The sequence below is a fragment of the Onychostruthus taczanowskii genome, unplaced genomic scaffold, assembly GCF_017590055.1.
Source record: "Onychostruthus taczanowskii isolate IOZ18803 unplaced genomic scaffold, ASM1759005v1 scaffold34, whole genome shotgun sequence".
Taxonomy (NCBI): domain Eukaryota; kingdom Metazoa; phylum Chordata; class Aves; order Passeriformes; family Passeridae; genus Onychostruthus; species Onychostruthus taczanowskii.
Genome location: NW_024500794.1, coordinates 6,791,979 through 6,819,350, shown reverse-complemented (window position 1 = coordinate 6,819,350; position 27,372 = coordinate 6,791,979). Strand labels below are relative to the sequence as shown.

General features: G+C 37.7%; 1 protein-coding gene across 1 annotated transcript in view; it reads left to right on the top strand.

The window, feature by feature from the left end:
- The window catches only part of COL8A1 (collagen type VIII alpha 1 chain), an 87,872-nt gene that overhangs the window by 9,785 nt on the left and 50,715 nt on the right, over nt 1-27,372 (top strand). The window contains exon 2 of the mRNA XM_041410983.1: nt 6,560-6,686. The gene's annotated coding sequence lies outside the window, so the exon portion shown is untranslated. The remainder of the gene's footprint in view (nt 1-6,559; nt 6,687-27,372) is intronic.

The following is a 27,372-nucleotide window of genomic DNA, read 5'->3' as shown; positions in this document are numbered from 1 at the left end:
AACTGTTACATTTCATGATTTCTTTACAATGTATTCTCCTGGCCCTGCTTTGTTCGCCACAAAGGTTTTTAAGGTTGAGTTCTTTTGATCTGTATGTTACACCCGCTAGCATGGTGAAGTCCTGACTCATGATCAAGGGTTTGATACAAACAAAAAGCAGCAGCTCCTGAACTTCAAGGCTTGTAAATTGTACACAGAGCAAAGCTGACTCCTGGACTCCTGCTCCAGTCACTTTAACACAGTCCTGTTTACACAGATGATTGGTATGTCTGGAAAGACACTGTGCTACAAATGCTTCACCTCCCTTCCTGGCTTCAGAAGCATCCAAGAACCTCACACACAGCAGGTTAATAAATTTATCCTTAGAAGCACCCTGGCAACATCACTCTCATTTTAGAGGAAATTGAGGCACAGGGGAAGTTGCTGGTGTAGCATTTCAGGAGATTGCTACTGGCCAGATTCTCAAGTGTCTTCCCATCATGATGGGAGCTAGATGGAGAGTTTGATCCCCATCTGGGCACCTCAATGAAAACCAGATTTTCACGACTGATCAGCACCCAGTAGCTCTCACAATGACACTCGTAGACAGATTTTCTAAGAAGTTCCTTTGATCATCTGGCCACTGCCTCAGTGGAGGCAGAGAGCTTTTGAAAAATCTGATCCTGTTTGTGGGTGCTGGGCACTTCTCAAAATTCTTCCGTAAGTAACCTGGCCAAGCATGCAGATTAAAATCTGAGCAGAACCATTATGCCTAATCCCTAGGCCAGTGATTAAACCACAAGTGTATTCTTCCATCTTCAGCAGAGAATGAATAGACACTAGTTGGAGCAGCGATCAAAATGCCAAACAGCTGCCAGTATCCCTGCCTGCCAAGAAAAATGCCCGGATACTTGTGGGCAAAGCAGACAGCCACATTTTGGTACTTTCCTGAGAAAGAATTATTTCTAGTAGCAGTGCCAGAGTCTGGCAACCTGGTTTATGCTCTTTCCAGATGTACCTCTTTCTTTCTGGGCTAAAACCTTTGTGAACATGCCCCCATAAGAGGCACACCCTCCCCACTCTTCAGAAAAAACAGCAGCTATCCAAATACCATCCTGTCTCCACTGTTCTCAGAGAGCCAGGCGTGCTTGGGCAAGACAGCACTATTTTGTGTAACAACATTAAGAAGCAGTGATCGTGTCAGTGAAGATTCTTGTTTTCATTGAATATTTCATTCATTTTTGAACATAAGCAACCACTTAGATGCAGAGGAGGAAACACATGCTATTCTTGGCCAGACTTTACCTCTGTGGGAAGCAGCAGCCTCCTTAAAGCAGCCTCTGTACACTGTATGATTTAGCTACATTTATGATTGTCCTGAACCTCAAGCAAGGACTTGAGTATCTGAAAGTGTAAATGTGTGCAAAATCCCCAAGCCCCAGCATGGATCCTCTATTTTATGACCTGCTTGTGTGGGGTCCATTTGCAAATGACAGTTTCCAAAGCCATGAGCTAAAGGCTAACTTAAAACTTCTTCTTCAAACTGACTATATTCATTCAGCTGCCAATTGAGATGTGTCACTCAGCAGCAGCTTGTTGGACTGTCTATCACAGGACTCCATGTCAGAATCCAGCTTTCATTAAATGTTCTCTGTCTTGCCTCTGTCCCCAGCTTTCAGACCACCTCCCAAGTAAGTGTTTGACCATTCAGGCAATATGAAGATAAGAAACCCGTCACTAGTGTGCTTTAAGGGAGCACAGATATCACATGGTAACTATTGAATGAAAATGTTTACAGAAAAATAGTTGTGTAAAACAGCTCCGACTAAGCTGTTGCTGAATATTGAGCTCAAGCTTCAAGCTGTATAAGCCAAAAACCCCAGCTGTATCTTTTCTAGCTGCAGCTAAAACCAGCAAAGTGTGCTGGAAAAACCTTTCTTTTTTTTTTTTTTTTTTTTTTGAAAAAAAGGGGAGGCTTTTTTTTTTTTTTTTGCTCAAACTGGTTCAAAGCAGATAGAACCAGATCCAACCTTTTTAGCGAAGGCTAAAAACAGCAAAGTGTCCGGGAAAAACCTTTTTTTTTTTTTTTTTTTTTTTTTGGAAGCAAGTGTGAACCTTTTTCTGCTTTGCTAGAAGAGTACCTGCAATAGCACACAACATAAATGATGGTTGTGGTTTGTACTTTGATTGTTGAATGGCTGCTTTCACTTGATTCTGACATCTGCTGCAGTAATTGTTGTAACAACTCTTGTCAGAAGCTGGACTTCAGAGCACTGCCCCAGTCTAATAATCCAACCTCAGCTTTACAAACAGATAAACTGAGGCAGGAAGGGATGAGCTCATGAAGCACATTGATGCAGGCAGTTAATGGCACATGCTTTGATGTAGGTTGTGACCTAAAATGTTAGAGGGAATGTCACGGAGGAACTTGATTTATGATTAGTTGTATTGTGGGCCTTACAATTTTGTTAGTAAATTCATCACTACAACTTTTCACTTCTTCCATCTTGTGGATTTTTATTTATTTTAAACTCTCTTTTCTTGTCCCAAGAGAAACCAAGGCATTTCAGTGAAAAAGCTGGGGTCAACTGAGGGCCCAGGTCAAGAAGTCTGTCTTGGGTGTCACCTCCTGTAAACTCAAAATCTAGCAACAGTTCAAAGAAAGGTCTTAATTCAGAGAGCAGTGAGGTAATCAGGACACAGCCTGCTGGTAAAGGACTGGAAGACATGACATTGGAGCAGAGGTACCAGAAAGGACCCGTGAAAAAGGTTGGCAGGTTTGATAGTCCAGCCTGATGTGCCTTTGGAGCAAGAGCGAATGGGAATTCCACTGGTGACAGGGAAGGATGCTGACAGTAAGCAAGGTTGATATGCAAAAGATGGACCCTTCTGTGCAATTGTCTTACTCTGGAGTCCAGATCTTGGGACAGTGAGGCTGTTCCATTCTGCTTTTCGAGCTATATATATCAGCCCTAAATTTCTCTCTTGGTCTTAAATGTAATTTGTGGCTTACATCTTTTCTATTAACAAGATTGCACAGAGACTTAGAGGTAGGATAATCAACTCCAGATAATCAGTCTCATTATCAGAGCTGTTGCTCTGGGAAGTCTGTGTTTCTGTCAAAATTTGTCAAGAAATGCACTCCAAGAATTGGGAGACATTTCCTTTTACTACTAACGCTTGCGTTTCCACTAGGAAGCTGTCATTTTGAATTTACATATTCTGAGAAAATGTTTTGTTTATGAATTCCTGTGTATTCCTTCAGGAAATAATTGGAATTACTTATTAAATATAATCACTTAGAATTGGAAGAAAATTCACTGTCAGGAGAGAACAGTCAGCGTTTCCCAAATCATTCTTCTCTCTGTACCCATGCAAACAGTCACTTGAAATCACTGCCTGACACAGGACTTCTAAGAACCCAAGTCCCATTTTTAACCCAGACAAGAGAAATTTGTACTTCAGGAAACTACAAAAGGCAGCCTCCCTAAACTGAGTAGTTTTCCAGCCATTACAGATTCACTCATGACAAAGCAAAACAGCCTCCTGACTGAATTTACACAGCTAAGTAAATAACTTTTTTAGTGTTTAAATGTCATTGTGAAAGTAAAAACATTAAATGTTCTGTATATCATCTCTACAAAACCAGAATTAGTTATATTATAAATAAACAGAGTTTGCTTGGTATTAGGGACATAGGAAATTCCATTCAAGAACAGACAAATGGCACATCTTGTCTGGTATCCTGCATCTGGCATAGGCCTATAACAGATGCTTAAAATACTTGGCTCCCTTGGTCCCACAGTCTCCCCTGTTCCACCTACCACCAACATTATAAATCACAGTTTTCCTAACCCTGCCCTGCTCACTTGCATAATGTGGGAGGTGGAAGCAAGGGCCAATGGAATATATTTGCCCTGTGTGATCCTGTGTGATCCTTATTGCACTCTTTGGTACCGAATTTGCCCAAACTGTGGTTCTGACTGGTGCAGAACATACAAGGCATTGTTGTTCTGCTGTGTTGCCCCCATAGCCAAACAAAGCAGCTCGTAGGTGAGGACTGTGCTTGGCTGCAGAGAAAGAGGGGAGGGAACCCCTTCTTAGCCTTGTTTGCACACAGGAGGCCAGCACAGCTACCACTGGCCTGGTACTAATCAGCTGCCCTCCTTCTATCAAGGCACTGCCTCCTAATTGCACCCTAGTGCTCAATGACATTTATATCCAGGTGTTGCTTTCTTAGTAACTTTGAAAGTTTAACGCATGGTGACTAAAAATTAAAATAGTTTATTGTCTGTCAAGGAGAGTTCACTTTTGTCATTATTCCAAAGGTTATCAAACATGGTTCATCTACCCAGTGGGCCACTTAATGCAGGTTCCTCTCTTCAGGTGACTGGTGCTTCTAGCCATTGTCTCCAGTGTGACATGCCTGTATCCAACAAAACTGACTGTGACATTCTCCCTTACTAGAAATGTTACTTGCCACAGATGATCTCCTTCACAACCAACATGAAATTCAATGGTACGGTTCATTAAAGGCCTCTAAAACAGACAAGTGAAAAATCAAACCGTTCCAATTTAAAAAGTTAAAGGTTTTAAAACCCTATTTAGTAATTGCATTAAAGTCTGTCTGTATTCCCATGTGAAATATAATAGTGTATTAAAAAGGCTAAAGAGAATTTATGACTATAGGTAAAGCAACCAGCTAGGGGAAAAAAAATTGCATTTGAAGGAAAAAAATTGTGCCCCTCAATTAGAGCATATTGTCTCTATAGTTGCTAAACACTTCTTTTAGAGACTGACCTAATAAATCTTTACATATTATTAAGGGAAAACTCAATCCTCATGGTGTGCAAGGGCTGTGGGATACAATTTGATATGTCAATTTTCTCCATGCTCAAGGATCTTCTGATTTTGGTTCCGTCTTACTGAATATAACATTCAGTGTCAAAGGTCTCAATCTAGAGCAGACTTTTATCTAGCTACCCCAAATTTTGTACAAAGGACAAAATCCATGAGGGACGAGACTTGGCCACATCAATCTTCTTGAAAGAGTGGACATTTTAAAGCTGCTACTGTACCTAGAAGTTTGCTAATATATTAACATAAATTAACATATTTGGAAATTAACATATTCCAAACTGATATTACATTTAGTGAGGTTTGGTATTAACAGGAGCTCTGTGACTTTCTGTACTTCTTTCCTCTTTCACAAGAGCAATGACTTCCAGAATATTCATCTTATTCCAGTCAGGAACAGTTGCAGAGGTTTTTCAAGGCAGACAAATGAGTCAGCCACTTGTTCCAAATAAATGAAAATGATGTTCCAAGTTTCCTAGACAGCTTTAAAAACTACATACAGAAATTCAGCTGCTTAATCTATTATGTTCTACATCTCATATTTAAGAGGACACAAAATTGCTTGCATTTTATTCCAGATACAGGTTGTTTTGTCCACAGCCACCTCATTTTGTCTCTGCTGTTAACATACATGCTGGCCACCTCGCTCATGCCATTTCTAAGAACACAAGTAGCACTTTTCAGGGCAAAGAGAAACTGCTGAGGTTCCCAGACTGCCATGGATATCCCAAATAATAGTGAACCAAATTTCCTAATGTCTGTGATTGCTTTTGCCCATTTGTTTAATGAGGATGTTAATATTTTGCTTTCCGAGGAGAAATGTTGTAAACCTCAATTAATATATCCATTACAAAAAGGGCATGAATTACAGCTTTAACTGTGCAGTAAAACAGAACATCTGTGTGAATACATAATTATAAGGAGATATATAAAACTATAAAAATAACTTCTTTACTGCAAACCTTGCCTTAACAAGAAACATAACTCCTTCCTCCCTCAAGAAATCTGAATACACTGACTCATGTCTTTGTTTAAGTGTCATGGTAAATTTGTTCTTTTATAATATGTAGTAGTTTAGCTTTGAACTTCTGAGTTTTGGAAAAGGCAGAGCGGAAAAATGTTTTCATAGGAGAGGAGTGCACATTCCAGAGCTGTCGACTGTTACTCGTTTATGAGGCAGGGGAAAAACTACTTTGGTTTTAGGGTTTGGTTGATGCAATTTATTGTCTGGTATTTTGTGATAAACCAGAGCTTACATTATTTCAATTTTCTCTCTCATCTTTCCAGCTTTTGGTTGTTTAAAATTCTGACCAAGCTTGAAAATGACTGTTGTTGAGGAGAGAAAAACTAGTTGTGTGCAACAAGAAAGAATGATCCTTTGTAATATACAAAGTAGTCCTGTGAGAAAATAACACAGTTTTCAGTGAATTATAGAGCTGCATCAAAGTATAGTGAAGGAATGCAGATGATATTACATATGAAAACATAACAAACCAAAATAAAAGCCGTTCATAGTGCCTTTGTAACCTGAGCAACAGTTTTAAACAAATTTCCTGGGCTGTTTCATGTTTATTTCATGTATTAATGTCTGATTATGTCAAAAATTTTAAAGTAAGAAAATAAAATAAACTCTGAGTAGCTTATTTATTCAAGTAAAGTCAAAAATCTCTTTTTGCCTTTTTGAAGGATATTAACATATATTCTTTCTTCCTTCTCTTTCTAGAAAAGAAAATGCAGATTGTCAGAATCCTTCAAATTTGATACTCAGCACTGTTATGATCTCTTCATTACTGGATGTGGAGTCTGAATATCAGAATTGATATAGTGAAGGTCTTCTCTATTAAATTGAGGTAATTTTTTGACATAATTAATGAAAAAGTCTAATGCTGAAACAATGTAATTAACACACCTAAGTTCCATTTCCTAAGAAAAATTATTTTCATCATAAAGGACCTATCTTGTCAAAAATCTTCAGAGACAAGAGGTAGAAACTACATGAGAATGCTGACCTCTAGCCAGAGATGAGAACTTCTCCACTCACAAAGCCAGAAGATGTCAGGGTATCCTGAGAGAGGGAGGCTTTGCTGAGGACATAATCTTCTTTTCAGACACAAAGTGAGATCAGCTTCTTCTCATTGGGATAGGCATTCCTACAGTGGTTTACTTCATAAATATGACTCACTCAGCAGGAAAAGTGCCTTTCTGAAAGCCCACCAGTCACTGGTCAGCAGTGTCACATTTTCCCTCGAGAGTGGAACTGTGCACAGCACAGGGATGCAGTAGGCACAGTGTGTTACAGGAGCATGCAGCTGAGGATGCAGACAGGAAGGCACTCAGCTGCAGAATTGTAGTAAAAAAATACAACCTAAGCAGGTGGCTCTGAGGCTTGCCCATAAGCATGTAGAGATAATAATTAACTTCAGAACCAAGTTACGTAAAGAAGATTTTCAGAAAGTATCTTTTCCTTTCCTGGCACACCAGTGATGAAGATACTGTCAGTTTTCTGTCCATTTCCCTAATAGCATTGCACAACATTCATAGTATATTGACATGAATCCTGAAGATTTAAATGGTTGTCATCAAATCACCACTCCAGACAAAAAGAAATAAAATGCAGAGCTAGGAGCACAGGAAGATCAGCTAGATGATAGATATATTCTTATATCTAACAAAGCCCCTGCAGGCTCCATGTTTGCTTTCAAAGTACAGGAATTCCATTGCAAAACAGTAACCAACATGGAACATAGTTCTTTGAGGTCATTTAAAGCCTGTCTGTAAAACAAATGATTCTCCAATTTATTTTTTTTCCAAGGCTTCATATTTCTTATACATTTTCAGCAATTTTTGTCCTATCCGTCTCCTAAACCAGCACTTTGGACTGCTGAGAAATTGTTTGCCTAAACCCAGAACTCTGATTTCAATACCTTTCTGTTATTAATATTCCTTAAGTTACATTTCCACTTCCAATCAATGTTTGCTGCACCAGTTTCTCTTTTGATGTGAGTCCGCTGTACAGTACCTTGGATCTCAGCTAGAATGCACACCATGTCATATGAACAGTAAAAAACAATATAGCTCAACTTCCCCAAAGCAGGTTGAATCAAGAGTTTTAAGAATAATCAAAACCATATTTTTACCAGCAAGCAGAGCCAGTAAGTCATTGAAGTTATACAAATATATTCATATCCACATTGCACTTTATTAGAAAAAGAATCCCACACTCATGAGCACAAAAATTCAGAATACTGAATAATTGTGGAACCAAAAAATGGAAGAATACAGTGGTCTTTACATGAGAAGTGCATCATAAAAGGGATTCCAGTAAAACAAGGTGATTCTTCTGACTTTGTATAAACTTTTTTATGCCTTTTTAGCAGATATTGGAAAACTTGAAGGACTTGTACAGAGCAGTATTACAGAAGAATTTATTACGTGGATTCTTTAGGTGAAACTTACTTATGTGTGAATTGATATACAAATACGTATGTATTTGTATATCAAGTATAGAAGTGCAGATATGTTTCCAGCAAAGCCTGTCACTGAATATTTAAGACTACCTGATAGTCTGTGGTAATGTCAATAGATAGGTGCCAGTCAGTTTGATATTTTATGTCAGCAGGTTATTCTACATGTGAGAATACATCTGTGTAAATGCAACAGTATGTTTCTTATAGATGTTTATGTGCAAATCTTTACAGTACTTGTGTCTAGACCAAATCTGAATTTAGACTGCTGTCACTGAGAGCAGAATCTATGTCTTTGTACAGTTTCTTTCATGTTTATTTTAAATACTGGCTTTCTTTTCATTGCTAACTACAAAGGCTGATGTATCAATATAAGTGGAAGTTGCCCAAATATCAGTCAACATAGAACAGTGTCAATAGCAGCAATTCATCGCCTTCTTGAGTTTGCTGTGGTTTTTTTGATGCTCAGAGCCCATACAGGCAAGAAACTATTTCCCATATTGGAGATGGAAATATTGCTCGCCCTTTTGTAGAATACAAAGCTAAGAAGTTAAATTTAAATGATTTAGTCAAAACTAAGCAATTTCCTTATCTCAGAAAGGTAGCACTGCCCAATTCAGCCAGTAACTTGTGGCTACCTGAAAAAGGGAATAACTTGATCACCTATGTCTGAAATCACATGTTTTTAAGTTGTTCTAACCACAGTGTAGGCATAGCTTAACTGAATGATTCTGCCATGCAGAGTTATTTCCCACGTTCCTTTGTTACTCCAGTAATGTAAAAAAATTAAGGAACTGGAAAGTCATATGATCCATAGAAAAGAGAATATTGTGGTTTCTAAGAAAAATATTTATTACCAAGTAAGCTTTTTTGATTTATTAAATGATAACTTCCCATCATAGTGGTTTTTGATATGGTGTTTGAAATCACAATGATTGTACAAAGCCAGCACCTTATTTGTTTAAAGGCACTCACTTGTGTTTTTCTTAATAGAAGTATCAGTTCATAACAATGCCAGGTTCATAGAAGCTCGTCCAGGAATAAATTTTTGAAAAATTATTTTTTTCCTAGAGTGTCCATTAAGCCAGGGCAGGCACTGTGTCCCAGTGCTAGTCTTCTAACATTAGATTTATAGGATGTTATAATTAACAACAGGTGATGGGCAGCACTACATGCACAGCAAGCAAAGTGAAAAGACTGGCAGCTAATAGCCACTTGTGAATCATCAAAGCTTTTCCCTGGATAAACTCAGTAGTAAACCTGATAGGTCTTCTGGCAATTGTTTTGGGTTGGGTTCTTTCTGTTTGGTTTGGTTTGTTTGCTTAGGTTGTTCTTTTATTCCACCACCACCCTTGATCCTTTTTCGTATCAAAGATTAGGGACCATCTGTCTGTTTTTACAGTTGTATAGCTTTTCCACTTCTGTGTTTACTGTCTGTAAAGAGACAAATTATGCTTCCCTACTCACAGAGGATTTCTTAGAGGATTACAGACAAGTCTACGCAAAGTTTTGAAACAATGCAGTTTTTTTGGAGAATCTTGTGTCTCTATTATTCCAGCTCTTTCAAACTTGTGTTCTGTACAAATAACAGGGAAAAAAAGGGTTCAAAATGCATACACCCTCCACTTCAGTTTTAAGCAAAGCTGTGCTTCAGCTTAGGGCTAAAAAGGAAGAAGAAAGACACTGAAACACATAAATTGGCAAAAGAAAAATATGTCCCAAATGAATTTTCCTTTGCATTGCTAAACAAATACTTTTTTTCTTCTTCAGTTGTGGGAATATAAGCAAGGCAAGGTATGTTGGGAAAGACAATGACTGTTTATCCAAGTGAAGGACATGCATCCCAAATCTACCACCAGCTCTAACTCCTATGAATAATTCTCAAAGTACTAACCTGATGTGATCATGATATTCATAAGTTAATTATATGTTGTAACATATTGATTATAACACAGGAGTACTTTAATTGAAAAACCACATCTGTTTTGGATAACTTACTGTATATTTTCACTAGTAAATACTTTAAATGCACTAACTAGTAGAAAGATATAAAAAATAAATACTTAAGAAATATTTAACAAGAAAAAACGTCAGTATTCATGCTGTAGAAAAGATTGGAGATTTTTCATAGATATCATGCTCTTGCCAATAGCCCATGATTTCCTCTACAAATAACTCTTATACATTAAAGTAATTTCAGCTGAAGCTCTTTTAGTGTGTTTCTCCTCTCCTTTCATCCTTTCCACCTCAAAATACACTTGAATCAGTAACCTTAAAGTTCTTAGCACTATTATATTATAGAGCAATTGCTATTATTCTAGATTTATATTACCAGGTTGCCAACAGGACCACATGGTGCAGTGGTGAATTTGTCGTACTTGCTACAGAGTTTGCACTTCATTAAAATTCACACAGCAGTGCTTATCTATAGCTGAGACAAAACATGGCCCAGGGGAACACTTGTTACTCTGGGTAATTAATCAGAGGTGATGGGAAATTTTTCTTAGTGTTCTTGATAATCTCTAGGGCATCATCCAACTGTGAAATTTTGGCGTTACTGAAGTGGAAAGCAAATTTCATCAGTAACTAGAACAGGCCAAGACATTTCTCACAAAGCACTTCACGACCTGGTGTCATCTGGCAAAGTTTCTTTCTCAGTACAGTCTTTTTTCAGAGCTGGAGCAGCAGCAGCAGTTCATTCCTGTTGAATGTTTCACATGCATACATTCTTTTGGCAACCATAAGCATATTTTAAGAAAGGTTCTGCACATTCTTTAGGGTAAATACCTTTACAAAGGGCTTGAATCTATAATCAGAAAAATTCTCTCAGCTCAGTGAACTTGCAATCACATCCTCAGTAGGAAATTCGTGATTTCACACAGGCAGGGAGAAAATACATAAGACTGTCAAAATGCTTGAAGATTCAAGCACATAGCTTGACACAGCTGGAAAACTTCCCCTTTCTAGAGTGAGGCTCAAAGATAATTTTGAAGAATCATTCCCTCCATCAGATGCTCAGTCTTAAAGTTGTGTTACTGAAAAAACAAAACTCAAACCAATAGCATTTTATTGTTGTGGTTGCTAGGCACACATTTTCAAATTCATTTGTACTGAGACCAAACAGAAGTGTGTTGTTCTTACTGAAGTGCTTCAGGATTTCTAAACTTCTAGTGCATAAAATAGGAGGAAGTTTAAAAAGACTGAAAATATTTTCAATTCAAAAGAAGAATCTTCCCCAACCCAAAGGACTATTCAAACATCTGTCAGGTCTCTTAGAAAAAGATCAGTGATTTAGACAAATGTTAGACAGAGCTGAAACTGACTCTGCAATTTTATTTCCATTTAGCTCTTCCAGGTACAGCTATATTATTACCGACCGTAAATGATGAATTAACATTTATTTCATATTTTTATAAACTATTCATTAGTTTAGCCCTTCTTGTCCTAAACCTAAAGATTTTTTTTCCAGCTATATTTAAAATTACATTATTTCAAGAGTTATAATATATACAAAATAATTGAATCATGAACAGTTGTGGTATACAGGACACAAGTTTACAGGCTAAATTTAAATTGACTTATATTTAAGTGTTGCTGAAACAGAGAACTGCTGAACAGATACTGATGAACAGGTTTATGGAAGCTCACAAAGAGAGCTAGCTGCAAGCTTCCTATTTCTTTTATTGACTGAACCCTAGCTCATAGTAATTTTTTTTTTATTAAGAACATACTGTGTTACTGCAGGATGCTTTTGTTTTGAGTGTGTTGTACAAATTTCACTGTGACAGGAGCTAAATGAAAGCCCATTTCTCAAATTACTAAACAGCATCATGAATTCTAGCATGGACATTTCAAAAAAGTTTCTCATTGTGATGACTAGTACATGCTCTCCATAATAGATTCATAAAGGGATTAACAATTTTTTGAGTTTAGCAAAGTAACTGGCTCTCAGCATTAATTGCCACCTTGAAAGTCTATCCTAAACAAGTCACCATAATGCCTCGGATCCAAAACAGATTAAGTTCTTTTCTTAACAAGCAGATACATAGATGGGTGTAGCTTCTTGATACTATTTCTTCTAAGTGAAAGTTCATGCTGGTATTGTGCTTTTAGAATGAGCTACATGTCACTGATTGAGTAAATTATGAAACAAGACATTTCTGGGGTCATGGTACAAGCGTGCCAAGGTTTGCATTTCAAGTGCAGGATCTGGATGCAAAATCTGTATGCACACTCATGAGGCACATAACTTTCCCTGAATACTTCCAATGATCAGCAGCAAGGTCACCCACTGCTTGTGTAAGTCTGAGTAAAATTTTTGTGTGTCTCAATTTCTTTGTGTAAAAACGTGCTGGTGATGCACTCCTTAATATGCGAGTTAGGATGATAAACTGGTTAGTGGTTGTGAAGTAATAGCATATTGAAATCTGCTTAGCTCACCTCCCTGAACTCAAGGATAGAGCTATATGAATTCTGTCTTAAAGAACTTACAGTCTTGCTGTTTGAGACATCCACATTGCTGAGATAAGCAATAAGGTAAGGTTCAGCTTAACCTGCTGAACCTGAGGTTGCCTGATTCAGCAATCTCAGTCTGTGAATGGCTGGAGATAAAACAATGTATACATTTCACAGCAGAGGCATCTCCCTGATATTTCGTTTAATATTTATGCAAGTGTACACGTGCTTATGTATAGAATTTTCTTAATGGGGAGCTAAAATCAAAAGTCACATAGAAACAATACAAACTACACCAAATTTGGGCTACAGAAATAAGGGAATAGCAAGATGAAGCCTCTTTGCACAACTAAATTACCTTAAACCTCGTAGGTGAACAGCACAACAAAACCTGTAAAATTTCCAGTTCAGCAAAAATATCCTTTCTATTTCTGTTCCCATAATAAATGAATGAATACTACCAAGCCTGCTAGAGACATATACGTGGTGTATGCTTGTCATGCTAACTAACATCCATATAAATACTGGGACTCTTGCTATTATTGTATCAGGAAAAACCTGTGATAGCAGGAGAACAAAGGAAATTCAAAGTCTCTTCAAAGTTTATTATGCAAACTTTACAGATTTCCTTGCTCAGAATTACTCATATCACACCACCAAACAGTTGAGCATGACTGCTCCCAAAACTCTGCAGATAAACACTGTAAAAAGAAGCTGTATCTATATATATTTGCCTGAGTTTAGTACTACATCTAGGTACAAATTTTGAAAGTCGGTTACAGAATATGCTGCACCTCAGACCTGATGGATTAAAATAAATAATTATTAATATAATTTCTTTCAAAACAAGTAATTCCCAAATTAGAATACTTTGGAAATTAGTAGGAAAAAGAGCAACTAAAGAGATGGATTATTCACAGACTTAGACAAGATGGAAAACAATTAGATCATCCATCCCATTTTCCTGCCAATGCAGTATTGTTCCCTGCAGTACATTTTCTAATGCTTAGTTTTTGAATTCTCTTGAGAAGGGAGATTCCAGCATTTCCTTTGGACACATGTTGGCATAATGTCAGGCAGGTTTATCCTCCCTCTCTTCAATCAAGCATTTCCTGTCTCTTCTTACTTCATCTTCCACTCAAGAATTCTTCCTCCTCCTTAGTGCCAGAGCCTTTCAGGAATCCAGAAGGGACACTCTGCCTACAGGAACAGATATTCCAGACAGAATAGGATATTTCACAGTGTGGAAACCTATAGCAGACAATTTTAGGAGAACATTCTAGTAGGCTCCTTTTGCTGGTCCTTGTGTGTGGGCAGGATGCATCTGAAAGGTGCTTAACCACCTTGAAACATTTTCAATTCTTCAGTATGAATTTTGGGGAGAATTATCTGTTGAAGCCAAAGGTTGACTGCATTAGAAGGACTGCTGAATGAACATCCTACAGTGAAAAATAAGTACTGTGTCACTAGTGATTTGCCCCTTTAAATAAGTGGATATAAGAAAGAGGCCTGAAGAAAGCAGAAAAATACAGAGAAAAACATTGGCCCAGTGGAGACTGAATACAAACCCATCTGTGCTGGATGGATGTGCTCAGGAGAGCATCACATATAGGTACAATATTCACAGTCATGCTACAGACAGAGTAGCCCACAGCAACTCATTCCAAGCAGTTCTCTTATTGACAGAGTAGTTGTGGAAAAGTTACCACTCAGCAGGCTGTGTGCAGACTCACCATTGTGAAATCCTGGTGTGTGTTGGTGAAGAGATCCCTCTGCTGTTCCTGAAAAAGCTGGTGGTTCCTAGGGAGCCCTGGGTCAAATATGGTCTAAAGGTTTTAGACATCTGAAGAGTCAGGTCGACAGGAATTTAAGCGGGGTTTGCTGAGTGGAAGTGTTAAGCTTGTCAGATTGAATAATACAGCCTTTTAATCTGAGCAGTCCAAGTCTGCTACCTTGATAACATTGTACTACAGGTCATGATAAATGTCATTCTTGAACTAGAGGTTTAGCTTTGTCTTGAAAAAGCCTTGCCAGAGTACTCGTGGATATCTTCTGAGAACAACAACAAATGTTAAATATCTTTTTGTTCTTCAGATTTGAGCAGGTGTACTTTGTAGTCGTTGGTCTTGCAAAACAGTTTGCAGCAGTGAAGGATTAAGTTTCCATTATCTAACTCAAAAGACTGGCCAAATATAAAACAAAAATGATGAAAGAATTCGGTTTTAATTTGGTCTGGGTCTTTGAAGGATAGAAATATTCTTGGATGTGTCCTTTGTTTTGACACATTTACACCAATTACAAATGGAAGGGCAAACATGGAGTATTATTTCCTCCAAACTGTCTGAGCCCCACTTTGTTGTAGTGTCTCTGACAGGATCCCTTTGACAGTGAGTGAACTTTATCTTTTAAGATAATTGTTCTTGAAGGTGTTTAAAGCATCCAAAAGAGAAAAGGAAATAGTTCTACAAGTAATTTGTGGAAATCTGGAAAGTATCTGTAACTTGTAACTTATACAAGGCAATGTAATTTTAATAAATCTTTTGCTGCTCTTTTAGAAAAAAAAAAAAAGTAGAGATAGAAAAGCTGCATCAGTACCTTATTTCACTTAAAATTCAGAGAGCTAAATCAGTGTCTTTTATGTTTTATTGAAACTGTCTTGGGTGCTGCTTCCCTCAGCATCAGTTCTAGGAATGAAAGCTAATTAGTGAGAATAAAGACAAGCACATCTGGAGTGAAAAAAACCAGGCTAAAAATTAGATCTTTATATACTTCATTTGAAGAACTGTAAGAGCATTCAAAAAGGAGAAAAGCAGAACAAAAGTCCAGTGAAGCATAAGATTTTTGTCCTGAATTACCGAAAATTGGATGATCATCAACTGACATCCAATTTCTATTTTAAAACATAGGTCATCCTTTAAAAGGGGGCTTTTTTAATTTTGATGTAAGCAGAAAAATATACACTTGTTGCTTTGAAAAGAGGGGAAAAATAATTTAGAGTGTTTTGCAGTGCTGAATTATTAATTAGCAACACAGTAACCATTGGTCCCACCATCACACATGTGCAGCTTCATTTGGTGGTAAATTTGGAGTTTCAATTAATTATTTCCTAGTAAACTGTGGAAAGGCAGTTCCTGGGAAAGCAATAGAAAACTTGTCCCATTTTAGTGAGCAAGCTTCACCCATGCCACAGAATGTTTTTGACAGCAAACTATGAGGTATACTAAACTAAATTTTATTCTGCATCCTGACAGGAGGTGAAGTATAGAACAACCATCCACCTCTAGTGAAGGTTATGTTTGTGGATAGGATTGCAGCTTGGGCAAGCCTCCTCCTGTTAGGGCTCGAGGTAGTAGCTTCAGGGCAGAGACAGCACAGAAACACTGCAAAGACCAGCTCAATATTTGTGGTGAGATTAAAAAAAAAAAAAAAAAAAGAAAAGAAAAAACCTTCTATTGAGTCAACAGTCACAGGAACTGTGAAAAAGAAAAAAGGAGCAACTTAGAGCTATGTATGGAAGTTACCATCTGTAGTATTTCCAGCTATTCAATCAAATGCACAGTTAGCCATAAAACTTAGTAAAAGAAGCACAATTCCCCTGAAGAATCAGAGGGAAGAGAAATCTGAATCACAGGCTTTTTCTCCTACACAAGCAGCAAAACAGTCAGGTGTTTGCCAGCACTTGTATGAGGTCTATAAAATTGAAAAGAGGAGGAAGTTTAGGTACTTACACTACTTCCACTCCTACCCACAGAAAGCAAAAGCTTATTTTTTTCCTAATTCATAGAAATCAAAGAACTTGTGTATTTACGAATTTAGGAATTTATCATCAGAAAAACTAACAAAAAAGTAAAACCCAAAAGCCCAAATACCCCACACACCACACATCCCCAAACACCCAAACAATCAGTTTGATAGATAGGTATAAAACAGAGATGTAGGTGACACTACTTCCACTCCTACCCACAGAAAGCAAAAGCTTATTTTTTTCCTAATTCATAGAAATCAAAGAACTTGTGTATTTACGAATTTAGGAATTTATCATCAGAAAAACTAACAAAAAAGTAAAACCCAAAAGCCCAAATACCCCACACACCACACATCCCCAAACACACCACAATCAGTTTGATAGGTAGGTATAAAACAGAGATGTAGGTGGCAATATAACATTAGTTAAAGCTATTAGATTTTCACCCTAGCAAAATAGGTGAAGTCTGTTTAGTAAGCCATCATCTTTCAGAACACAGGAGGAACATTTCCTTGAGATGCATTTCCTGTTTCCCTCTCATTATTCTTTAGAATGGAGAGGGATGGTGCTTCCTTCTCTGCCTGGGGCAGATGGTTCCACAGCTTGAGCTACTACTTCGGTAAAAGCAGAGGGGGAAAAAAAGCTTTCAAAGTCCAAATTCCCACGAATAAGCACATCAAGCTTCTTCACAAATACTTCACAACAGCTTCCAAGCTCAGTGATTGCATTGCCTTGAAACAGTCCAGTGAAGAAGATGAAATCACATAAATACAACAAACTGTAATGTATTTATAATAATTTTTTCACATCTAAAATAACTTCTTTTTAATGCAGTTATGTTGTTCCTGGAAAGACTCACTGCAGAGACAGATTACAAGCTGCTTCATTTCCTTCTCCTGCAAAAGAATCTCTGTTCACCAGAAAGAACTCTTGTAAGGCAAATGACTTCTAATCCAGTTTGGGCAGCTTATTGATTCTTTATCACTACATGTCTATGAACCACCTTCCTTATTAAGCCTTGAGGATTTTACAGAGCAATTGAAAACCTTTGTGGCTAAGCAGTTGTCAGAACAGAAGCCAGCTTGACATAAATAATTTAAGTTTCACTTGATATTCCATGCCATTTATTTCATGGATGTTGCCTCATCCCAACTCCTTTAGTTGCTCTACATCATGGAACCCAACCCACTAGAAGTACAAGTTGTTGCAAGCAGTAGAGGCCATGAAAGCTGATGAAAATCTCACTGCTGTTTGCGCTGTCCATTGCAGCATCAGCTCAGCCCACAGAGCTTGGTCAGGTATTTTAGCAATGCTGCGAAAACCACAGCCCTCCCAGCTTTGTACACAGCTACACAAGCCACTGTCGCTCTTTGGGTGTGAATGATTGCTGACAGCACCCAACTGTGAGGAGCAGAGGGCAGTTTTTGATTATGGAGGTCACAGTCAAGTCCTCTAAGAAAAAATTCCAGTGACTTCAGCTCCCACACAAAGCAAACATACTGGCTAATAACACTTGGTCTCCCTTCTCTGTCAGATATGACACTTAAGCTCTGCCAGCCACCTAAAAGTTGCTAAAATAAATATGCAGTGCTACTAGCAGGTACTGAGCTACTGTTTCCACTTGTTTCCACGGCCGCCCCCCCCCCCCCCCCCATGCTGTCAAGACAGTTTCTCCAAAATAAAAAGAAACTGTGGGTTTTTGGGCAGGGAAGGAAGACCTCAAATTTGTATCTGCTTTCTTCAATTTACCAAAGCTTACACATGATGTAGTAATATTTATCCAGTGAGTTTGACACAAGTGACAGTATTTGTCACAGTCTCTGCAGAATAATTTCCCCAAATGGCAGTGTGCTAGATTGTATGATATTCAGATTCCCTCTTTGTGTTGTCCATGTGACACGAACACTGCACTCAAATCAGAAAGACATATTTTATCAGATGCACTGCTTTCTCTTCTTTAAGGGTATTGATATGCAAATTCTCTAAAAACTTACAGTTCTCACACAACTAAGTTGTTGTCCTTCCTTCCTTCCTTCCTTCCTCCCTTCCTTCCTTCCTTCCTTCCTTCCTTCCTTCCTTCCTTCCTTCCTTCCTTCCTTCCTTCCTTTTTAAACTATTTTGGTTTTATCCCATGATTTCATCCAAGTTTCACAATAGTACTTTGGAGATAGGTTTCTTAAAGCAGGTTCCCACTTTCATAGCAAGGTCTACTGAACATTTCAAATTAAGTGTTCCTGTTAAGCTAAATTTTTATGTGATAGTTCACTTTTGTTTTATTGGTTTAGTAGGGGAACTCAGATTATGCTTTTCTTATGAATATGTAATAGAAATATTCCAGTGCAGAAACACAACTAAAGCAGAAATGAGGATGCATTAATATTTTGTAATTTTTTTCTGCAGTTAATTCCTTAGCTGATTCATCTGATTTCTGACTGATTTGCCCGTCACTGGACTTGCCAACACATTTTTGTTCTGAGTCACTTCTTTGCCAAACCAAAGAGAAAGGAAACAAACTTGTCTTTCTACCTCCACTGCTATATGCAGGACAGCACAGGAAATAATTATGGAGACAACAAAGGGAGTACAAGTACTTTTACTTTCTGTGCATAAGCACACATGTTCTCTTCAATGAAAAAAGTGATTTAATGCATAAAATTTTGGGAAATATTTCAAACCCAGCAATACTTGACTGTTTAGTCCTGAATCAATTCTTCTTTATGGCACTTTAAAGGTATACTTCTGAACTAAAGGGCTTTATATTCCAAGCTAGATCCCCTAGTCCTCCATCAGATGCCAGTGGGATTCACAAACCTATCAATGTGACAATCCACCCTGAAAAGTGAAGAAAATTCTGCATTTAAACCAGAACACCCTGTTACTTGATACTTGGGTAATTTCCTATTATAAGTGTAGCCAAAGCATTACACTACAACAAGTGCTCCCTGACAAAATGCAGAAGTCCTCTTCATAATGTGATAGGGACAGATTATACAACAGCTTTTTCATCATTTGTTGGGACACTACCAACTTCTGTGGATATGAAACTTTAAAAATGTTAGCATTTATTTATTTCTACCCAGACTTCAGTGTGCTAAATGAAACAGACTGGTTTATTGACATCTGTAAGACCTTAAATTTATTAAAGGATGAATCTATGGTAAGTTCAAATGCTAACTCAATTAGGGTGTTTACACGGGGTCTTTGCACAATGTTTATGAGATGAAGTTTGAAATAAAACCCAGACATATTCTGTTTCTGTTTTGTACCACAAGGATTGCAGTGCAGCTAGGAAACATACTTCAGTGAGTCACATCTTGGAAAAGAAAAAGATAAATGGCTAAAAATGCAATAATAGTAGGATATCTGGAAATAAACACTAACTGAGCTAGCAGATTTTTTTGTAGTCCAGCTCACAATCACTTTTAGTCCATGTTCAGGATGTTGCTTCTGCTACCCAACTTTAAAAAAAAGGGAGACAATCACTTCTCTTTATGACATTACATCTGTAATAAAGGCAACAGAATTAATTGCTGTTGCTCTTCTGTATTCAATTGAGTAAGGCTGTAGAGGTTGAGAGTCCAGATATTTGCCATTTCAGCTTCTAGCTTATCAATAGCCCTTAACATTTAACTTCATTTCAGATCTTGGAGCTCCTTGCAAACATAATGAGCCAGTGCTTTGGTCTTGCAAAGACACACAGCATTGTGCAGGTACCCCTGCCGTGAAACAGGAATTGGCAGCAGGAATTCCATATGTACTTACAGCAGCAGAAATGGAGAGGCCAAACACCAATAATTCTGTTGGTGTCATATACCTATGGGGGTTTTATTTGCACAGAGGCATTCATTACACATAAACATCAAAGGAAAAAGGAGAAAAGGTTGTAGTAAGTAATGAAAAACAATGTCAAAATTAAGGCATTTGATGCATTTGAAATCTTTCCCTTGCAATTCTAACTTTTCACTTCATCCCTGTTTTTTGTCCAGGGTAAGAACTTTGTAGGAAGTCACAGTCCAGTGCCTCCCTAAAGCAGAGGAGTAGGGTATGTTCTACAAGTAACTTTCTGGCAGTGTTTGGCTCCAAATATCTCTTCTTCACCTAAATACATTGCCACAGTTGAAAGTTTTTGAGTTAGGCCTATACCCTTTGTCATAAGAAACACTGCCTTACTCATGTCCTCTGCCTCAAAGCAGGGTTTTCTTACATTGCAGAGGTTTAACCAGAAACAGGACCAAAGTAATCTTTAACCTGAAGCAACCTCTTTTAAAAAGTGTATTACTAGAACAGCTGCTTGCTGCGTGCATTGAATTTGCAAGTATATACTGTCACCTTTTCCAAGTGACTAGGAATTTATTTTGAAGCAGAAGCAAAGGGAAAACATCCAACAAGTCATCTGATTTATTGCAGTAACCCTCATATACATGCAGTGTTAAAGTGATCATATGGTTGGCTGTAGAAATGCTATGTAATTCAGTTCAGTGGAAGGGTTTAAAGGATTAAGTGATACACATATGCTTTTGTAATTACATCAACATGTTGAAAAACCCAGTTTTTTTAAAAAGTGCTAAATCACTGTATAGGATATGCAAGCTAAACCAAAAGCCTACTTTGGAGAGAAAAGTGAAAAGATATATTTGCCAAGTTAGACAACAAAATTTTGGCACCTCTGAAGATCTTGAGTGCTTCTACATGTAGGTGTGATTAAAAGCAGTATACACACATTTCCAACAGCAAGATCTGCAATTCCTCACCATCCTACCAAAAATCGTAAGGGATTCTGATATTCTCTGTACTACCTTGGCTGAGCCTGCATGTTCACTGGTGCCAGATGCCATTCTAAGTGGTTTTAGACTCCAGCATGGATAGCAGGACTTAGTGTCCAAGAAGTCCTTAATGCTGTGTTATTTGTGAGACATAAAACATGGGGGCTTACCTTTCTTTTTATTGTTTTGTTTGTTTGGGCTTGATTTTTTTGGTTTTTTTTGTTTGTTTGTTTGTTCTTCTAAAAAGCAATGTTTATTCAGTATGATGTTTCCTGGTCTATCCATCTGTTCCTCCCCTGAATAACTTTGGAGGCTGCTGAGCAATTTGAAACTCATCCTGAAAGTCTAAAAGAAAACCATATCCTTGCACAAGTTCCTGAAAGTCAGTGGGTGAGCAGTGGGTAGAGACACAACTTGGCATCTTCACAGATATAAAAGGCAGACAAGATTCATCTGTTAGTCATTCAGTTTGGCCTCAGGAAAGCAAAGAATGCAAATCCAGGAGAAATCAAAATTCTTTGGTTTTGCCGCTAATATAGCAACTTGGAAAATCTAAATCTTGCTATCTTGAGTGATACATAAACAAACCATTAGGGATCCAATCCTGCTTCCTCACTATTGATTGAGGTAGGAAGGGAACATCAGTAGAAATACAGTTAGATAATACAGTTTAGGAACTTACTCTTGTATTCCACTCCAACACCACATCTTCCAAACATCAGCCTGTTTGGTGGGGTTCTTTTGTGTTGTGTTTGTTTTGAAGTGTCACAGGACAGTTACATGTTTCAAAATAATGAATTTTTCTTCAGGGAATATCTGTTTGATGAGACTATTCCTTGAGGACCCAGTTTAGACTAATGATACTAAATAGCAGTGATAAACACATAATTCCCTTTTAGCCAGCATTCTGCTTCAGGGTGGTCTGCATGGCAGAAAACCAGAATTCATTACAACATTTTTCATTGGCTTAACTGGTCATGTAAAATCAGGCTAGGACTCCCTTGTAGGCTAACTGTCACTACAGCTCTTGGGGTGTCATCAAAAGGTAATTTCCATTAACAAAGCAGCTATTTTCCTGGTTAGCCTGAGCAAGAGAGAGAGAGGGATAGGCTAGTCTTAAAGGAAAAAAAAATCTCTAGAATAATTCATTATGAAAAAGGCAGACAGGGATATTAACAGTTTAAGTCCTGTTTTGAAATTACCTTTGGCTAACATTAGTGACTCACAAAAAAATGGATTTTTTAGCTACATGGATATTACATTGGGTTTGAGCACGGTGGAAGAATTTACCAACTTCAGTCCATTAGGCAACCTAGGTTTGACTTGGGTTCCATGTTCCCTTGAATAAAATTACAATGATCTACCACAGCTTTCGTCCTGTGAGGAAGGAAGTATTCAAAGCTGTTAAAGTGATTTCAGTGCTTTTTTCCGAAACTACTTTTATAGATCTATTAGGTTCTAGTAAACCCTATGACAAAATATGAATCCTGATCATAAAAAATCCTAACTAGAAAAAGATGAAAGTGGGGTTTTTCACTTCATTTGTACTAAAATGTTATCTTCTACTCTTAACAAAGTGTTTGTGACCAGTTTGTAATCAGAATTTTATTTAAGTAGATTCAGACTTTAGCATCTGATATTTGATGTTCAAAATATGAGCTGTCCTTATGGACATACACGAGGACATACATTTCAAAGATATTTTTTTCTTGACTCAGTAAGGGAATGCTCAGCCTCGCATTTTAAGGGCCAGAAGTTGCCATTACAGGTTTAAAAGCCTGCTTGCAGATGGATTCAGCTGCAACTGGCTGCTACAAAGAACATGCCCAACAAAACATTTTGTCAAAACATTAGAACTTGAGCAGAGAAGCCTAAAGACAGTCAAAGAATTCAGATGAACATTTCTGGATTTTGTTTTCTACTACTAATATTTGCTCAGAGAAACAGACTTACCAGAGAAGCTGAGTGAAAAAGTAGGTTGCCATGTTAAGAACACCACTGAATGTGGCATAGCCTACATGCACACCAGACTGTTGCTATTTTGCTGAAATAGCCACATTTCTGTCTAGCTTTCCTTCCCATGCACTGTCTGCATTCAGCAGCCTGCCTCAGTGGCATATGTGTCCCACTGAATTGATGAGGAGGAATGGTAATTATTCAGGTCCTCTTAATTATTTATTCTTCTGCAGTGCACATACTTGTGCCTGGTCCTTCCACTGCTCACTGATCTTCAGCAACAAAATTCAGCTAGGTTTCCGTATGCAAAGTATTTTGAATATTATCCTTATCCTAACCATGGCAAATCAAGGACACATTACCTAGGTACAAGACCAATGTTAAGATAAACACAGAATTTGTGGAAGGAGAACAGCCTGATGATCTATCTTTTTGAAAAAGAATGAGCTCTTTCCATTGCCTGTTTGTTTCTCCTCATGCAAAACCTTTCATTTAGCAACACATTTTAATCTGAAGGACAAGTTAAAGCACTTCAGATTTGTAATGAAACAGATGACAGAAAAACAGAGCAACCATCATTCTGATCTACATGTCCCACAGGATGGAAAACAGATGCCAGTGTCCAGCAAGGGGACTGCGTACTGAGTTTGAAAGAAAAGGTGAAGGAATTATTGCACTATTAGGGAGAGAAAAAAAAGAAAAAAAGCCTTGCCTGAGAAGTGCTATACACATAGTGGAAACCTGAAAGCTTATCGTGTATTCTACTATATTTTCTGCTATTGAAATACCAGATTCTATGTTTTGGCTTTTTTATCTAGTCCTACTCAATCTTAGGGATTAAGCAAAATGAGTTAGTAATAGAACACCTTAAAAAATAGTAAAACATCTTTTAAAATGTTGAAGTCTGAAAATTTAGAAATAAAGAGTTAATCACCAGAGAATGTAGTCAGACCGTGGAGAAGTGATAAAGTGGTCATCAGCCTGTCATAAGCAGTATTGCCTCTCACAGGAATACATACCTTTCCTTGTAACACTCTTGCAGAGTCCCTTCTCTCTTACCTTTGTAGCTTAGAATCTTATCTGTGTCCACTGCAGGCATATTTCAAGCTTCACCATTTTCAAATATTTGCGTTAAGTTCTTCAGCTTTTACTAAAATATTGAAACCATCCACATAAGGGCCCAGTTCAACATTTTGCCTTCAGGTAATGATCCTGCTTTCTTGAAAACGGAGCTTTGCTTAAGATGAGTCAGGTATAGACACAGTTCACAATATCCACAATATCTGGTGCTTTCCTGCCAGAGGTTATTTAGAATGAAAAATAGAAACAGGAACTTAGCTCTCTAACTCTTTAAAAACAGGGACTTCATAATTATGAATGCCTTATTCCTCATCACAGTACTTTTTGCTATCAAACTGAGAATGGTAAAAGGAAGGAGTTGGGTGGCATCAAATCAAGGCACTTCAAGAGCCTTTGGTGCAACATGGCTCTACATGTTATGTAAATCCACCTCTACAGTCCAGAAGAACATGGGAAACACCCGATAGCTTACTCTGCCCATAGGCTGGTAGAAGAGATCCCCCCAGAGCAGAAACACAAGATACTTTCTCTCCCAGGCCTGGGAAGAGAGACACAAACACAAGCAGATTTAGCTCCCTGTGCTTCATCTTCTACAGTCACCTGCTGAGGTAGCCCTGGTAGTGTTTGTGAGGTTGATGTGCCATTAAAAATTATAAAGCTGTTGATAATTTTCAAAAGTATTTTTGTTCAAAACCTCCTACATTTGAGTTATATTTAATTCATATTTTTCAGGATTATTTCAAGCCTTCCTGAAGTACAAGGTTCGCAAGCGGATTTACCAAATAAGATGTAAAATTCTAATATAATCCCTCCCATTTCAGGAGAACTAACCAATACCTTTATAACATCTCTGCCTTTATTTTATTAACAGATAAAGGATGGAGAAAGTGTATGCATGTATGGTATAGAGAACAGGGAAGTTGGCAAATTAATTCAGAAGTGGTTAAATGCTCATCCTGCCTTCCCTTGCTCCTCCCCTCCCCCAAAAGTACAAAACCAAACCACAGCACTTTTTAGAGGCCTAAAGACTGACAATCATTCCTCAGTTAGTGTTATTTTTTCAAAGCATGGTATGGCAGATATGTTATCAGCATGGATTTATATATATATATATAAATACACACACTTGTTACTACTTTTTCCCCAGAAGAATGACACTTAACAAATATAAACCCACTTCAAAAGCCTTAGCATTTCATTCTGGTTCTGAAATTCATATTTCCATTTTCACTGTCTCCTTAAGTGTGACAGAGAAAAACAAATAAGAGTATTAAAACAATATAGCAGGAGTCAAGAGCACTTACCACTTGGAAGAAGCAGGTGTCGCAAGCTGCAGCCAGCTCCAAAATGGCCCCGCTAGGGCTGTAGCTTCTTGGGTCTACCAATAACGAGGAGAAAGCCACAAAAGAAGTACAGTGGGGAGGAAAATTCTTGTTGCTGTCTTGCCAGTTTTCAGATACGGTATTTTTCATTAAGAGATAGATGTCCTCAAGAGACCGTATGATTTTTGCATTTAGAAGCAAAAACAAAAACCCCAGATCTTTTTGATTAAAACATATTTGCATAGAAATGCAAGCACAAAGTATCAAAACAATCCTCCTGCATCCAGCTTCTGAACCAGTCTAAGGACAGGGAGATGGCAATAACACACCATACTAACAGGCTTTGGGAAGGGCTAGATGAGACCAGGTGTACCTCAGTACCAAGGAGGAGTTAGGAAGTGTTTTCTATCATCACAATTCTAATAATTTCTTCCTGCATCTTCATTTTTCATGGGCTGTTCTTGTTACTTATTCAGTATCAAGAACATTTTTTAGTGTTTTTCAAATGCTGTGCAAGTTCTAAGTTATTAAGTTTGTTTAAAGCTAGTTAATAACTAACCAAGCTTCTATAAGCACCTGGAAAGTAGCTAAAAATTATCTCTTAAGACAAAACTGAGTAAAGTTGGGCCTAATTTCGTGCAGGAGTCAGGACACTTGCACACAGAGAAGTGGCTGGTAGCCAGCTAGGAAATGAACTTCCAGTGCTTTGGCTAGTTTGTGTTCCCTGCCCCATGCATAAGCACTGTAATAAACATGAGATACAAAATCTCAGCAAAAATAAGGAATAATTACTTCTGACTTTATTTCTGGAAGGCAGGAGTGAATAAATCTATTAGCATGGACAGTGTGAAAAAAAAATCTCAGGTTATTTTACAAAAAGTTGTTAATTTGCCTGTTAGAGAATATAATGGTGCTTAACTGCAACACACATACTTTGGACTGAAACTGTAACCCTAAAACCACCCCAGAGCTGCCACCTAAGCATGGGGAGACCTAAACTTCAAACATGCCTTACTTCTAGAACTTCCTTCTGTGCTGAAGCCACTTGCCTAGAAGAACATGAAAGACAAATAAATTTATTAGGAGACTAGTGTTGCTTGAAGTTTGAAATTAAATGAAAGTAACAACATATAAAAATAAGAATTTGTGTCTCGAGAAAGGCTTATTCCTACTGTGTGACTTTGAGAGGGTGTTCCTTTAACACAAATAAGAAAATTTTGCAGGAAAATATAAAAAAAGGAGATCAAAACTTCTCAGGGAAGTGAAGCAAACATTGAAATCTGAATGAAATAACATTTTACCATGAACATTTCCCTGTCCTTACACTGCTATGCTAAGAACATGCTTGAATCCTGGAAGTTAGTCACATTTATATGAATTCTATTTTACATTTCTTGCATTGAACCTGACCTCTGACAGCTTCAGACATGGAATCTGAAGTCAGCCCTCCCTTTCACTTAGCCTCACTTCTTTCCAAATGACTCAACAGAAAAGTTTGTTGCTTAATGCTGTTCCATAAAACAGTTAATCCAGACCTGACCTTATAAAGCCTGACCCCTGTACATCATACTTCTGGCACAGTTTGATAGGTGAAGATCTGATCCCATGTACATATGGCTGGCTATTAGTGATTTGCTTTAGGTTTCCATGGAATCAGTGCAGACTGGAATGAATTTTTTTTTTTTCTTCTAATTATCCAGTCCAGAAAGAGTAAGGTGAAAAAAATCAAATAACTCTCATGCTGATCCCTG